Genomic DNA, 15,291 nt, shown 5'->3' with positions numbered 1-15,291 from the left:
AAAGTGCTGGGATTACAGGCTTCAGCCACCACACCTGACCAAACTCACACATCACAAAGCAGTTTCTCAGAAAGCTTCTATTTGATTTTTATCTGAGGACATTTCCTTTCCCAATATAGGCTTCAATGCACTCCCAAATATCCCTTTGCAGATTCCATGAAAACAGTGTTAGAAAACTGCTCCCAGAAAAGAAAGATGAACTTCTGTGAGTTAAGATAAAAAATCACAAATAAATATCTCAGAAAGTTTCTTTCTAGTTTTAATCTGAGAATATTTACTTTTTACCATAGGCCTCAATGCACTCTCATATATTCCTTTGCAGATTCCATGAAAACAGTGCTAGCAAACTGCTCTATGAAAAGAAAGGTGTAATTCTATGAGATGAAATCACACAGCACAAAGAACTTTCTCAGAGAGCTTCTTTCTGGCTTTTATCTCAGGTTATTTCCTTCATCACCATAATCTTCAATGTGCTCTAAAATATACCATTGCCAATTCCAAGGAAACAGTTTCAGCAAACTGTTCAATGAGAAGAACAGTGTCACTCTGTGAGATGAAATCACACATTGCAAAGCAGTTTCTTAGAAAGCTTCCTTCTACTTTTTATCTGAGTATATTTCCTTTGTCACCATAGGCTTCAATATGCTAACAAATATCCTAATGCAGATTCCACAAAACAGTGTTATCAAACTTCTCATTGAAAATAGCAGTGTAGCTCTGTGAGATGAATTCACACATGACAAAGAACATTTTCAGAAAGTTTCTTTCTAGTTTTTACCTGAGAATATTTCCTATGTCATCATAGGCTTCAATGTGATCCAAAATATCCCTTTTCAGGTTCCCAAAAAACAATGCTAACAAACTGACCCATGAAAGGAATTGTGTAACTGTGTGAGATGAATAAACACATCATAAATCAGTTTCTCAGAGAGCATCTGTCTGCTTTTTCTATGAGGGTAATTAATATGCCACCATAAGCTTCAATGTGCTCCAAAATATCCCATTGCTGATTGTCAGAAGACCATGTTAGCAAACTGCAGAATGAAAAGAACAGTGTAACACTATGAGGTGTACTCACACATCACAAAGCAGTGTCACTGAAAGATTCTTTCTGGTTTTTAATCTGAGGATATTTCCTTTTTCACCACAGGTTTCACTGTTGTCCCAAGTATCCCTTGCAGATTCCATGAAAACCGTGTTAGCAAACTGCTACATGAAAAGGAAGGTGTAGGTGTGTGAGATGATTTAACGTACCACAAAGAATTTTCTCAGAAAGTTTCTTTCTAGTTTTTATCTGAGTATATTTCCTTTGTCACCATAGGCTTCAATGCAATCCAAAATATTCCTTCTCAGATTCCCCAAAAACAGTGTTGACAAACTGCTCTATGGAATGAATCGTGTAACTCTGTGAGATGAATTAGCAAATCACAAAGCAGTTTCTCAGAAGGCTTCTTTCTAGTTTTTATATGAGAATATTTCCTTTTCCACCGTAGGCTTCAAAGTGCTTCCAAATATTCCTTCTCCGACATCATCAGAACTGTGATGCCAAAGTTCTCCCTCAGCAGAAACATTTAGCTCTATGAGTTGAATGAACACATCACAAGGGAGTTTCTCAGAAAGCTTCTCTCCAGTTTTTACCTGAAGATATTTCCTTTTTGCCATTGAACTGTTTGTGCTCCTGAACATCTTTTTGCAGATTCAACAAAAACAGCTTTACCAAACTGCTAAATAAAAGAAAGGTGTAAGTCTGTGAGATGAATTCACCCAGCACAAAACAGTTTCTTAGAAAGCTTCTTTCTAGTTCAAATCTGGGGATAATTCCTTTCTCACCATAGGCTTCCAGTGCTCCCAAATATCTCCTCTCAGACATCACAAAAACAGTGATGCCGAACTGTTCGATCAAAGAGAAGTTTAAACTCTTTCAGATGAATACAAACACCAGAAAACAGTTTCTGGAAAAGTTTCTTTTCAGTTTTCATCTGAAGTTATTTCCATTTTCACCGGAGGCAGCTAGGAGTTCCCGAATATCCCACTGCAGATTCCATAAAAACAGTGCTAGCAAACTGTCCCATGAAAAGAAACCTGTAACTCTGTGAGATAAATTCACAAATCACAAAGCAGTTTCTCAGAAACCTTCTTTGTAGTTTTAATATGAGGATATTTCCTTTGTCACCATAGGCTTCAATGCGCTCTAAAATACCCTACTGCAAATTACATGGAAATACTGTTAAAACACTACTCAATGTAAAGAATGGTGTAAATCTGTGAGACGAATTCACACATCACAAAGCAGTTTCTCAGAGAACTTCTTTCTGGTTTTTTTCTGAGGATATTTCCTTTTTCCCAACAGGCTTCATTGTTGTCCCAAATATCCCTTTGCAGATTCCACGAAAACTGTTGGCAAACTGTTCCATGAAAGAAAGGTGTAACACTGTGAGATGAATTCACACATCACAAAGAACTTCCTCAGACCACTTCTTTCTAGTTTTTATCTGAGGATATTTCCTTTGTCATTACAGGCTTCAATGTGATGCAAAATATCCCTTCTCAGTTTCCACAAAGCTGTGCTACCAAACTGCTCCATGGAAAGAATTGTGTAACTCTGTGAGATGAATTAACATATCCAAAGCAGTTTCTCAAAAGGCTTCTTTCTAGTTTTTATATGAGGATATTTCCTTTTCTACCATAGGCTTCAAATGGCTCCCAAATATGCCTTCTCAGACACCACAAAAAGAGTGATGCCAAGGTGCTCCCTCAAGAGATATGTTTAACTATATGAGTTGAATGCACACTTCACAAAGGATTTTCTCAGAAAGTTTCTCTCCAGTTTTTACCTGAAGATATTTCCTTTTTTGCCATTGAACTCTATGTGCTCCCAAATATCCCTTTACAGATTTCAATAAAAGAGTGTTATCAAGCTGCTCAAACAAAGGTGTAACTGTGAGATGAATTCACCCAACACAAAGCAGTTTCTCATGAAACTTCTTTCTAGCATTTATCCGAGGATATTTCCTTTGTCACCATCAGTTTCAATACGCTCCAAATTAGCCCATCGCAGATTCCAAGGAAACAGTGTTAGCAAACTGGTCAAGGAAAAGACAAGTGCAACACTGTGAGATGAATTCACACATCACAAAGCAGTTTCTCAGAAAGGTTCTTTCTATTTTTTATCTGAGGATATTTTCTTTTTCACCGTAGGCTTCAATGCACTCCCTTATATCCCTTTGCTGATTCCACAAAAACACTGTTAACTGACTGCTACATGAAAAGAAATTTGTAAATCTGTGAGATGAAGTCACACATCACAAAGAAGTTTCTCAGAAATTTCTTTCTAGTTTTTATCTGAGAGTATTTCCTTTGTCACCATAGGCTGCAATGTGATACAAAATATCCCTTCTCAGATTAACCAAAAACAGTTCTTCCAAACTGCTCATTAAAAAAGAGAGGTGCAACTCTGTGAGATGAATTCACAACCCACAAAGCAATTTCTCAGGAAGCTTCTTTCTAGTTTTTCTCTGAGGATATTATCTTTGTAACCATAGACTTCAACGTGATGTGAAATATCACTTCAGAGATTCCCCAAAAATAGTGGTACCAAAATGTTCCATGAAAAGTATCGTGTAACTCTGTGAGATGAATTAACAAATCACAAAGCAGTTTCTAAGGAAGGTTTCTTTCCAGTTTTTGCCTGAGGATATTTCCTTTGTCACACTAAGCCACAATGCGTTCAAAAATATCCCATTGCAGATTACATAAAAGCAGTACTACCAACTGCTCCATGAAAATAATCCTGTAACTCTGTGAGATGAATTCTCAAATCACAAAGCAGTTTCTGAGAAAGCTTCTTTCTAGGTTTTGCCTCAGGGTATTTCCTTTGCCATCATAGGCTTCAATGCAAACCAAAATGTCCCTTCTCTGATTCCCAAACTGTGTTACCAAACTGATCCATGAAAAGAATAGGTTAACTTTGTGAGATGAATTAACACATCACAAATCAGGTTCTAAGAAAGCACCTTTCTAGTTTTCTATGAGGATAGTAACATCACAAAGAAGTTTCTCAGAAAGATCCTTTTTGGTTTTATCTGAGGATTCTTTTTTGTCATCATAGCCTTCAATGCACTCCCAAATATAATATGGCAGATTCCCTGTAAACAGTGTTATCAAACTTCTCAAAGAAAAGAACAGTGTAACTCTGGGAGATGAATTCACACCTCACAAAGTAGTTTCTCAGCAAATTCTTTCTCATTCCTATATGAGGATATTTCCCTTTTCACTGTATGCCTCAATGCGCTCCCAAATATCCCTTTGCAGATTCCACAAAAACAGTGTTAGAAATCTGCTCCATGAAAAGAAAGGTGTAACTCTGAGATGAATTCAAATATCACAAAGGACTTTCCCAGATAGTTTCTTTCTAATTTTTATCTGAGGATATTTCCTTTTCACCATAGGCTTCAATGCAGTCCAAAATATCCCTTCTCAGATTCCCAAAAAACAGTACTACCAAACTATTCCATGAAAAGAATCGTGTAACCCTGTGAGGTGAATTCATAATCACAAAGCAGTTTCTCAGAAAGCTTCTTTCTAGTATTTCTGAGGATATTTCCCTTGTCACCATAAGATTCAATGCACTCTGAAATATCCCATTACAGATTCCAAGAAAACAGTGTTATTAAACTGCTCCCAAAAAAGAGCAGTGTTACACTGTGTGATGAATTCACACATCACAAAGAAGTTTCTCCCAATACTTCTTTCTAGTTTTTATCTAAGGATATGTCCTTTTTAACCATGGGACTCAATGTGCTCACAAATATCCTTTTGCAGACTCCACAAAAGGAGTATTAGGAAACTCTTCCACAAAAGAAAGCTGTAACTCAGTGACATGAATTCTATCAAAAGAAGTTTCTCAGAATGATTCTTTCCAATTTTTATCTGATGATATTTCCTTTCTCACCATGGGCTTGTATGTGATCCAAAATATCCCTTCCCAGACCCGCAAAAAACAGTGCTATCAGACTGATTCATGAAAAAGATGTGTAACTCTGTGAGATGAATTCACAAGTCACAAAGCGGTTTCTCCCAAAGTGTCTTCTTGATTTTATCTGGGGATAATTCCTTTGTCACTGCAGGCTTCAATGTGATCCAAAATATCCCTTCTCAGATTCCACAAAAACAGTGCAACTAAAGTGCTCCATGAAAAGAATCGTGTAACTCTGTGAGATAAATTATCACATCACAAAATAGTTTCTCAGAAACCTTCTTTCTGTTTTTGTATGAGGATAATTCCTTTGTCACCATAAGCTTCAAAGTGCTCCAAAATATCCCCTTGCAGATTCCAAGAAAATGATGCTCACAAACTGCTCAGTGAAAGAACAGTGTAACTCTGTGAGATGAATTCACCCATCAGAAGCAGATTCTCAGAAAGGTTCTTTTTGATTTTTATCTGAGGATATTTCGTTTGTCACCCTAGGCTTCAATGCATTCCCAAATATAATTTGGCAGATTCCATGAAAACAGTGTTATTAAATCACTCAATGAAAAGAACAGTGTAACTCTGTGAGGTGAATTCACACATCACAAAGAAGTTACTCAGAAAACTTCTTTCTCTTTTTTAAATGAGGATTTTTCCCTTTTAACTATACCACTCAATGCGCTCCTAAATATACCTTTGCAGATTCCATGAAAACAGTGTTAAAATAATGCTCCATGAAATAAAAGGTGTAACAATGTGAGATGAATTCACAAACAACAAAGAGATGTCTCAGACAGTTTCTTTCTCGTTTTTGTTCGAGAATATTTCCTTTCTCAACATAAGCTTCAATGCAATCCAAAATATCCCTTCTCAGATTCCCGAGAAACAGAGGTACCAAACTTATCCATCAAAAGGATCGTGTAACTCTGTGAGGTAAATCAACACATCACAAAGTAGTTTCTCAGAAAACTTGTTTCTGGTTTTTAGATGAGGGTACTTCCTTTGTCACCATAAGCTTCAATGTGCTCCACAATATCTCTTTGCAGATTTCACAAAAATATTGCTAACAAAGTGGTCCATGGACATAAAGGTGAAACTCTGTGGGACAAATTCACACATCACAAAGAAGGTCCTCAGAAATTTTCTCTCTAGTTGTTATCTGAAGATATTTCCTTTGTCACCATAGACTTCAAATCGATCCAAGATATCCCTTCTCAGATTCCCCAAAAACAATGCTACCAAACTCCTCCATGAAAAGAATCATGTAATTCTGTTGGATGAATTAACACATCACAAAGAGTTTTCTCAGGAAGATTCTTTCCAGTTATTATATGAAGATATTTCCTATGTCATCATAAGCTTCAATATGCTCCTAGATATTCCTTGGCAGATTCCAAGATGACAGTGTTAATCTAATGTTTTTCACTATAGAGTTCAATGTGATTCAAAATATCCCTTTGCAGATACCATGAAAACAGTGTTAACCTACTGCTCAATGAAAAGAACAGTATAACTCTGTGAGATGAATTCACACATCACTAAGCAGTTTCACAGAAACCTATTTTCTAGATATTGTTTGAAGATATTTCATTTTTCCCCAAACATTTCAGTGCACTCCAAAATATCCTATTGCTGATTCCACGAAAACAGTGTTAGCATACTGCTCAATGAAAAGAATGGTGTAACAATGTGTGGTGAATTCACACATCACAAAGCAGTTTCTCAGAAACTTTCTTTCTAGTTTTTGTCTGAGGATATTACCTTTGTCAAAATAAGCTTCAATGCGCTCTGAAATATCACATTGAAGATTCCAAGAAAACAGTGGTAGCAAACTTCTCAATGAAAAGAACAGTGTAGCTCTGTGAGATGAATTCAAAAATAACTAGGTAGTTTCTTGGAAAGCTATTTTCTAGTTATTATTTGAAGATATTTTCTATTTTACCATAGGCTTCAACGTGCTCCAAAATATTCTTTTGCAGATTCCACAAAAACAGTGTTAGCATATTGCTGAATGAAAGGAACGATTTAATTCTGTGAGATGAATTCACATATTTCAAAGCATTTTCTCAGACAATTTATTTCTAGTTTTGATCAGAGGATACTTCCTTTTTCACTATAGTCATCAAGGTGCTCCAAAATATCCCTTTGCAGATTCCATGAAAACAGTGTTAGGAAACTACTACATGAAAAGTAAGTGTACCTCTGTGAGATGAATTCAAACATCAAAAACAAGTTTCTTAGAAAGCTTCTTTCTAGTTTTTATCTGAAGATATTTGCTTTGTCACCATAGGCTTCAAGGTGATTAAAAATATCCCTACTCAGATTTCCCAAAAACAGTGCACCAAACTGCTACATGAAAATAGTGGTGTAACACTATGAGATGAACTCACACATCACAAAGATGTTTCTGAGAAACTTTCTGGTTTTTGTCTGAGGATATTTCCTTTGTCAAAATAAGGTTCAATGTGCTCCAATATATCCCATTGCAAATTCCAAGAAAACAGTGGTATCAAACTGTTCCATGAAGAGAACAGTGTAAATCTGAGAGATAAATTCACACATCACAAAGCTGTTTCTCAGAGAGCTTCCTTCTAGTTTTTTTTCTGAGGACATTTCCTTTTTCACCATAAGCCTCAATGTGCTCTGAAATATCCCTTTGCAGATTGCAAGAAAACAGTGTTGGCAAACTGCTCAATAAAAAGTACAGTATAACTCTGTGAGATGAATTCACATATCATAAAACAGTTTCTCAGAAAGCTTCTTTCTAGTTATTATCTGAGGATATTTCCCTGTTCACTGTAGGCCTCAATACACTACAAAATATCCCGTTGGAGATTCCATGAAAACAATGTTAGCAATATGCTCCATAAAAAGGAAGGTGTAATTCTGTGAGATGAATTCACACATCCCAAATAAATTTCTCAGAAAGCCTCTTTCTAATTTTTATCTGAGGATATTTCCTTTGTCACCATAGGCTTCTATGTGATCCAAAATATTCCTTGTCAGATTCCTGAATATCAGTGCTACCAAATTTATCCATGAGAGGAACCATGTAACTCTATGGGATGAATTAACACAGCATAAACCAGTTTCTCTGAAAACTTCTTTCTCGTTTTTTTCTGAGTATAGTTCCTTTTTCACCATATGCCTCAATATGCTCCCAAATACCCCTTTGCATATTCCACAGAAACAGTGTTAGCAAACTGCTCCTTGAAAAGAAAGGTGTAACCTTGTTAGGTGAATTCATGCAACACAAAGAAGTTTCTCAGAAAACTTCTTTCTCGTTTTTATGTGAGGATAATTCCTTTGTCACCAAAGACTTCAATGCAATCCAAAATATCCCTTTTCAGATTCCCCAAAAAGAGGGCTACCAAACGACTCCATGAAAACAATGGTGTAACTCTGTGAGATGAGTTCACACATCACAAAGCATTTTCTCAGAAAGCTTCCTTCTAGTTTTTTTCTGAGGATATTTCTTTTTTCACTGTAGGCCTCAATGCACTTCCAAATATCCCTTTGCAGATTCCATGAAAACAGTGATGGCAAAGTACTCCAACAAAAGAAAGTTGTAACTCTGTTAGGTGAACTTACAGATCACAAAGCAGTTTCTCATAGAGCTTCTTTCCAGTTTTCATATGAGGATATTTCCTTTGTCTCCAAGGATTCAATGCAATCCAAAATATCACTTCTCAGGTTCCCCAGAAACACTGCTAGTAAAGTGCTCGATGAAAAGAGTTGTGTAACTCTGTGGGGTGAATTAACATATCATAAAGTGGTTTCTCAGAAAGCTTCTTTATAGTTTTATATGATATTATTTAATTTGTCACCATTAGCATGAATGCGCTCTGAAATCTCCCATTACAGATTCCAAGAAAACAGTGTTAGCAATCTGCTCAATGAAAAGAACAATGTAACTCAGTGAAATGAATTCACACATCACAAAGGAGTTTCCCAGAAAGCTTCTTTCTAGTTTTTATATATGGATATCTCCTTTTAAACCATAGACTTCAATGTGCTCCCAAATATCCCTTCTCAGACACCACAAGAAAAGTGATGCCAAAGTGATCCATCAACAGAAATGTTTAGCTGTATTAGATTAATGCATGAATCACAAAGGATTTTATCTGAAAGCTTCTCTCGAGTTTTTACCTGGAGAATTTTCTTCTTTCAACTTAGAAATCTATGTGCTCCCAAATTCCCATTACAGATACCACAAAAACAGTGTTACCAAACTGCTCAATGAAAAGAAATATTTAACCCTGTGAGATGAACTCACCCATCACAAAACAGTCTCTCAGAAAGCTTCTTTCTAGCTTTTATCTGAGCTTATTTTCTTTTTCACCATAAGCTTCTCTGTGCTTCGATTATCCCTTTGTAGAATCCAAAAAAACAGGATTAACAAACTGCTCAATGAAAAGAATGGTTTACCTCTGGGAGATGAATTCAACCATCACAAAGAAATTTCTCAGAAGGCTCCTTTCTACCTTTCATCTGTGCAGTGTATGCACTTTTCCACCATCTACCTCAATGCATTCCCAAATATGCCTTCTCAGACACCAAAAAAACAGTGATGCTAAACTGGTCAATGAAAAATATGGTTTATCTCTGTGAGACAAATGCACACATCACAAAATAGTTTCCAAAAACCTTCTCTCCAGTTTTTATTTGAAGATATTTCCTTTTTCAAACATCAGCGTCTATGAGTTTCGGAATATCCCTTTGCAGATTCCCCAGGAACAGTGCTACCAAACTGGTCAATCAAAAGAAAGGTAACTCTGTGAGATGACTTCACCCATCACAAAGTAGTTTCTCAAAAAACTTCTTTCTAGTTTTTATTGGAGAATGTTTCCTTTTTCACCATAGGCCTCAAGGTGCTCCCACATATCCCTTTGCAAATTTCAGTAAAGCAGTTTTAACAAACTGCTCTATGAAAAGAAAAGTGTAACTCAGTGAGATGAACTCACACATCACAAAGAACTTTCTTAGAAATCTTCTTTTTAGTTTTTATCTGAATATATTTCCTTAGTCACCAAGGGCTCCAATACGATCCAAAGTGTACCTTCTGAGATTCCACAAAAACAGTGCTACAAAACTGATCCATGAAAAGGACTGTGTAACTCTGAGAGATGAATTAACACATCACAAAGCAGTTTCTCAGAGAGCTTCTTTCTAGTTTTTATATGAAGATATTTCCTTTATCACCATAAGCTTCAATACACTCCTAAATGTCCCACTGCAGATTCCAAAAAAACTGTGTTAGCACCCTGCTGCATGAAAAGAACAGTGTAACTGTGTGAGATGAATTTACTCATCAGAGAGAGGTTTCTTAGAAAGCTTCTTTCTAGCTTTTATGTGAGGATATTTATTTTTCAACCATACATCTCAAAGTACTCAATTATCCCATAGAAGATTAATCGAAAAAAGTATTAGCAAATTTTTCAATGAAAATAATGGTGTACCTCTGTGAGGTGAGTTCACACATCACAAAGCAGTTTCACAGAATGCTTCTTTTTGAACTTTTATCTGTGGATATTTCCTTTGTCACCATAGGCTTCAATGCACTCCCAAATATCCTATTGCAGAACTCACAAAACCTGTGTTACCAAACTGTTCAATGAAAAGAATGGTGAAACTCTGTAATATGAATTGATGCAATACAAAATTGTTTTTCAAAAGGATTCTTTCTAGTTTTTATCTGAGAAAAGTTCAGTTGTCACCATAGGAATCAAAGGGCTCCAGAATATCACATTGTACAATCCATTAAAACAGTGTTAGCAAACTGCTCAATGAAAAGATCCGTGTAATTCTGTGAGTTTAATTCATGCATCACAAAGCGGTTTCTTAGAAAACTTCTTTCTAGTTCTTTTCTTAGGATATTTCCTTTGTCAACACAGGCTTCAATGCGATCCAAAATATCCCTTCTCAGATTCCCCAAAAACACTGCTAAGAAACTGTTCCATGAAAAGAATTATGAAACTCTGTGAGATGAATTAACACATCAGAAAGGGATTTCTCAGAAAGCTTCGTTCTAGTTTTTATATGAGGATATTTCCATTGTCACCATATGTCTCAAAGCACTCTCAAGTATCCCTTTGCAGATTCCAAGAAAACAGTGTTAGAAACTGCTCAATGAAAAGAACAGTGCAACTCTGAGAGATGAATTCACACATCACAAAACAGTTTCTCAGGAAGTTTCTTTCTAGTTTATATCTGATTATATCTCCTTTGTCATCATAGGTTTCAAAGCGATCTAAAATATCCCTTCTTAGATTCTCCAAAAGCAGTGCTACCAAACAGGTCCATGAAAAGAATCGTGTAACTCTGTGACATGAACTCAGGAATCACAAAGCAGTTTCTCAGAAAGCATCTTTTTGGTTTTTTTCTGAGAATATGTCCTTTGTCACCATAAGCTTCAATGCCCTCCCGAATATCCTATAGCAGATTCCATGAAAACAGTGTTATCAAACTGCTCATTGAAATGAATGGTGTCATTTGGTGAGATGAATTCACACAACACAAAGCAGTTTCTCAGAAAGCTTTTTTCTAGTTTTTATCTGAGGATATTTCCTTTGTCACTATAGGCCTCAAAGAGCTCTCAAATGTCCACTGCATGTTCCATGAAAACAGTTTTGGCAAACTGCTCTATGGAAAAAATGGTGTAACTCTGTGAGATCAACTCAGACATTACAAAGACCTTTCTCAGAAAGCTTCTTTTTAGTTTTTAACTGAGGATATTTCCTTTGTCACCAGAGGCTTCAATGCAATACACAATATATGTTATCAGATTACCCAGAAACAGTGCTACCAAACTTCTCCATGAAAAGTATTGTGTAACTCTGTGAGATGAATTATTACTTCACAAAGCGGTTTCTCAGAAAGCTTATTTCTAGTTTTTATATGAGGAGTTTCCTGTCACCATAAGCTTCAATGCACTCCCAAATATTCCATTGTAGATTCCAAGAAAATTGTGTTACAGACTGCTCATTGAAAAGAACAGTGTAACTCTGAGATGAATTCACACATCACAAGGACCTTTTTCAGAAAGCTTCTTTTTAGTTCCTCCCAGAGTATATTTCCTTTGTCACCATAGGCTTCAATGTGATCCAAAATATCCCTTCTCAGATTTACCAAAAACAATGCTAACATACTGATCCATGGAAAGAATCATGTAATTCTGTGAGATGAATTGACACATCACAAAGCTGTTTCTCAGAAAGCTTCTTTCTAGTTTTTATCTAAGGATGTTTCTTTTATCGCCATAGGCCTCAGAGCACTCCCAAATAACCCTTGGCAGATTCCACAGAAACAGGGTTAGCAAACTACTCCAAGAAAAGTAAGGTGTAACTAATGAGATGAATTCACACATTATGAAGCATTTTTTTAGAAAGCTTCCTTTTGGTTTCTATCTCAGGATATTTCCTTTGTCATCATAGGCTTCAATGCATTCCCAAGTATCCTATTGCATATTCCACAAAAAGAGTGTTATAAAACTCCCCAATGAAAAGAGCAGTGTAATTCTGTAAGATGATATCACACATTGCAAGCAATTTCACAGAAAGATTCCTTCTAGTTTTCATCTGAGGATAATTCCTTCTTCATCATAGGCCTCAATGCATCCCTAAATATCCCATTACATATTCCAGGAAAACAGTGTTAGCAAACGTCTCCACGAGAAGAAAGGTGTAACACTGTGAGGTGAATTCAAACACAACAAAGAAATTTCTCAAAAATCTTCTTTCCACTTTTAATTTGAGGACATCTCCTTTGTCACCATAGGCTTCAATGAGATCCACATACACCTTCTCAGATTGACCAAAAATAGTTCTAACAAACTGCACCATGAAAGGAATCATGTAACTCTGTGAGATGAATTCACAAATCACAAAGAGGTTTCTCAGAAAGGTTCTTTCTAGTTTTTTCTGAGTTTATTTCCTTTGTCACCATAAGCTTTAATACACTCTGGAATATCCTACAGCAGTTTCCAAGGAAACAGTGTTAGCAAACTGCTCAATGAAAAGAACATTGTAACTCAGAGAGGTGAATACACAGATCACAAAGCAGTTTCTCAGAAAGCTTCTTTTTGCTTTTTCTCTGAGGATATTTCCTTTGTCACCGTAGGCTTCAATGCACTCCCAAATACCCTATTGCAGCTTCAACTCCATGAGATGAAATTACACATCACCAAGCTGTTTCTAAGAAAGGTTATTTCTAGTTTTTATGTGAGGATACTTCCTTCTTCACCATATGCCTCAATGTGTTCCCAAATATCCCTTTACACATTCCAGGAAAACTGTATTAGCAACCTTCTCCATGATAAGAAAGAGTTAAATTGGCCACATGAATTCACACAACACAAGGAACTTTCTCAGAAAACTTCTTTCTACTTTTATGTCAGAGGATATTTCCTTTGTTACCATAGGCATCAATGTCATCCAAAATATCCCTTCTGAGATTCCCCAAAAAGACTGCCAACAAACTTCTCCATGAAATGAACACTGTATCTCTTTAAGATGAGTTCACACATCACAAAGCAGTTTCTGACAAAGTTTCTTTCCAGTTTTTAATCTAAGTATAATTACTTTTTCACTATAGGCCTCAATGCGGTTCCAAATATCACTTTGCAGATTTCACGAAAGCAGTGTTAGCAATCTGCTTCAGGAAAACAAAGGTGTAATTGTGAGATGAATTAAGACATCACCAAAGCCTTTCTCAGAAAGTTTCTTTCTGTTTTTTATCTGAGGATAATTTCTAGTCACCCTAGGCTTCAATGCTATCCAAAATATCCCTATTCAGATTTCCCAAAAACAGTGCTAAAAATTGATCCATGAAACTAATTGTGTAACACTGGGAGATGAATTCAGACATCACCAAAGCTTTTCTCAGAAAGTTTCTTTCTGGTATTTATCTAAGGATAATTTCTAGTCACCATAGGCTTCAATGCTATCCAAAATATCCCTACTCAGATTTCCAGAAAACAGTGCTAAAAATTCATCCATGAAAATAATTATGAAACTCTGGGAGATGAATTCACATCACAAATCAGTTCTCAAAACGTTTCTTTCTAGTTTTAATCTAAGGATATTCCCTTTCTCACCATAGGCCTCAGTGCGTTAACAAATATCCCTTTACACATTCCACGAAAACAGTGTTAGCAAACTGCTACATGAAACGAAAGTCTCAACCCTGTGAGATGAATTCACACATCACAAAGAAGTTTCTCTGAAAGCTTCTTTCTAGTTTTAATCTGAGGATATTTCCTTTGACACCATAGGCTTCAATGGGATCCAAAATATCCCTTCTCAGATTCCCCAAAAACAGAGCTACCAAACTGCTCCATGAAAAGAAAGGTGTAACTCTGTGAGATGATTTCAGAAATCACAAAGTAGTTCCTCAGAACGCTTCTGTCTAGTTTTTGTCTCAGGATATTTCCTTTGTCACCATAAACTTCAATGTACTCCAAAATATCCCATTGTAGATTCCAAGAAAACAGTGGTAGGTAACTGATCAATGAACCGAACAGTGTAACGCTGTAAGATGAATTCACACATCACAAAGTGGTTTCTCAGAAAGCTTCTCTTTGGTTTTTCTATGAGGATATTTCCTTTGTCACCATGTTCTTCATTGCATTCCAAAACACCCTACAACACTCCACAAAAACAGTGTTATCAAAAGGCTCAAAGGAAAGCATGGCTTAGTTCTGTCACATGAATTCACCAATCACAAGCAGTTTCTCAGAAAGCTTCTTTCTAGTTTTTATCTGATGATATTTTCTTTTGCACCACAGGCCTCAATGCGCTCCTAAATGTCCCTTTGCAGATTCCATGAAAACAGTGTTTGCAAACTGCGCCATGGAAAGAAAGGTGTATCTCTGTGAGACAGATTCACACATGCCAAAGAACTTTCTCAGATAGCTTCTTTCTAGTTTTTATCTGAGGATATTTTCTTAGTCACCATAGGCTTCACTGCAATCCAAAATATCCCTTCTCAGATTCCCGAAAAACAGTGCTACCAAACTGATTTATGAAAGTAACCGTGTAACTCTGTGAGATACATTAACACATCATAAAGCAGTTTTGCAGAGGGCTTCTTTCTAGTTTTTATATGAGGATATTTACATTGTCACCTTAAGCTTCAATACACTCTGAAATATGCCATTGTAGATACCAGGAAAACAGTGTTAGCAAACTGCTCCATGAAAAGAACAGTGTAATTCTATGCCTTGAATTCAAACATCACAAAGCAGATTCTCCAAAAGTTTCTTTCAATTTTTTCTTTGAGAATATTTCCTTTTTCGTTATAGGCCTCAATACGCTCCCAAATAT

Source organism: Colobus angolensis, unplaced genomic scaffold (assembly GCF_000951035.1).
Source record: "Colobus angolensis palliatus isolate OR3802 unplaced genomic scaffold, Cang.pa_1.0 Scaffold461, whole genome shotgun sequence".
In the NCBI taxonomy this organism is placed as follows: Eukaryota; Metazoa; Chordata; class Mammalia; order Primates; family Cercopithecidae; genus Colobus; species Colobus angolensis.
This window is presented reverse-complemented; position numbering follows the sequence as displayed.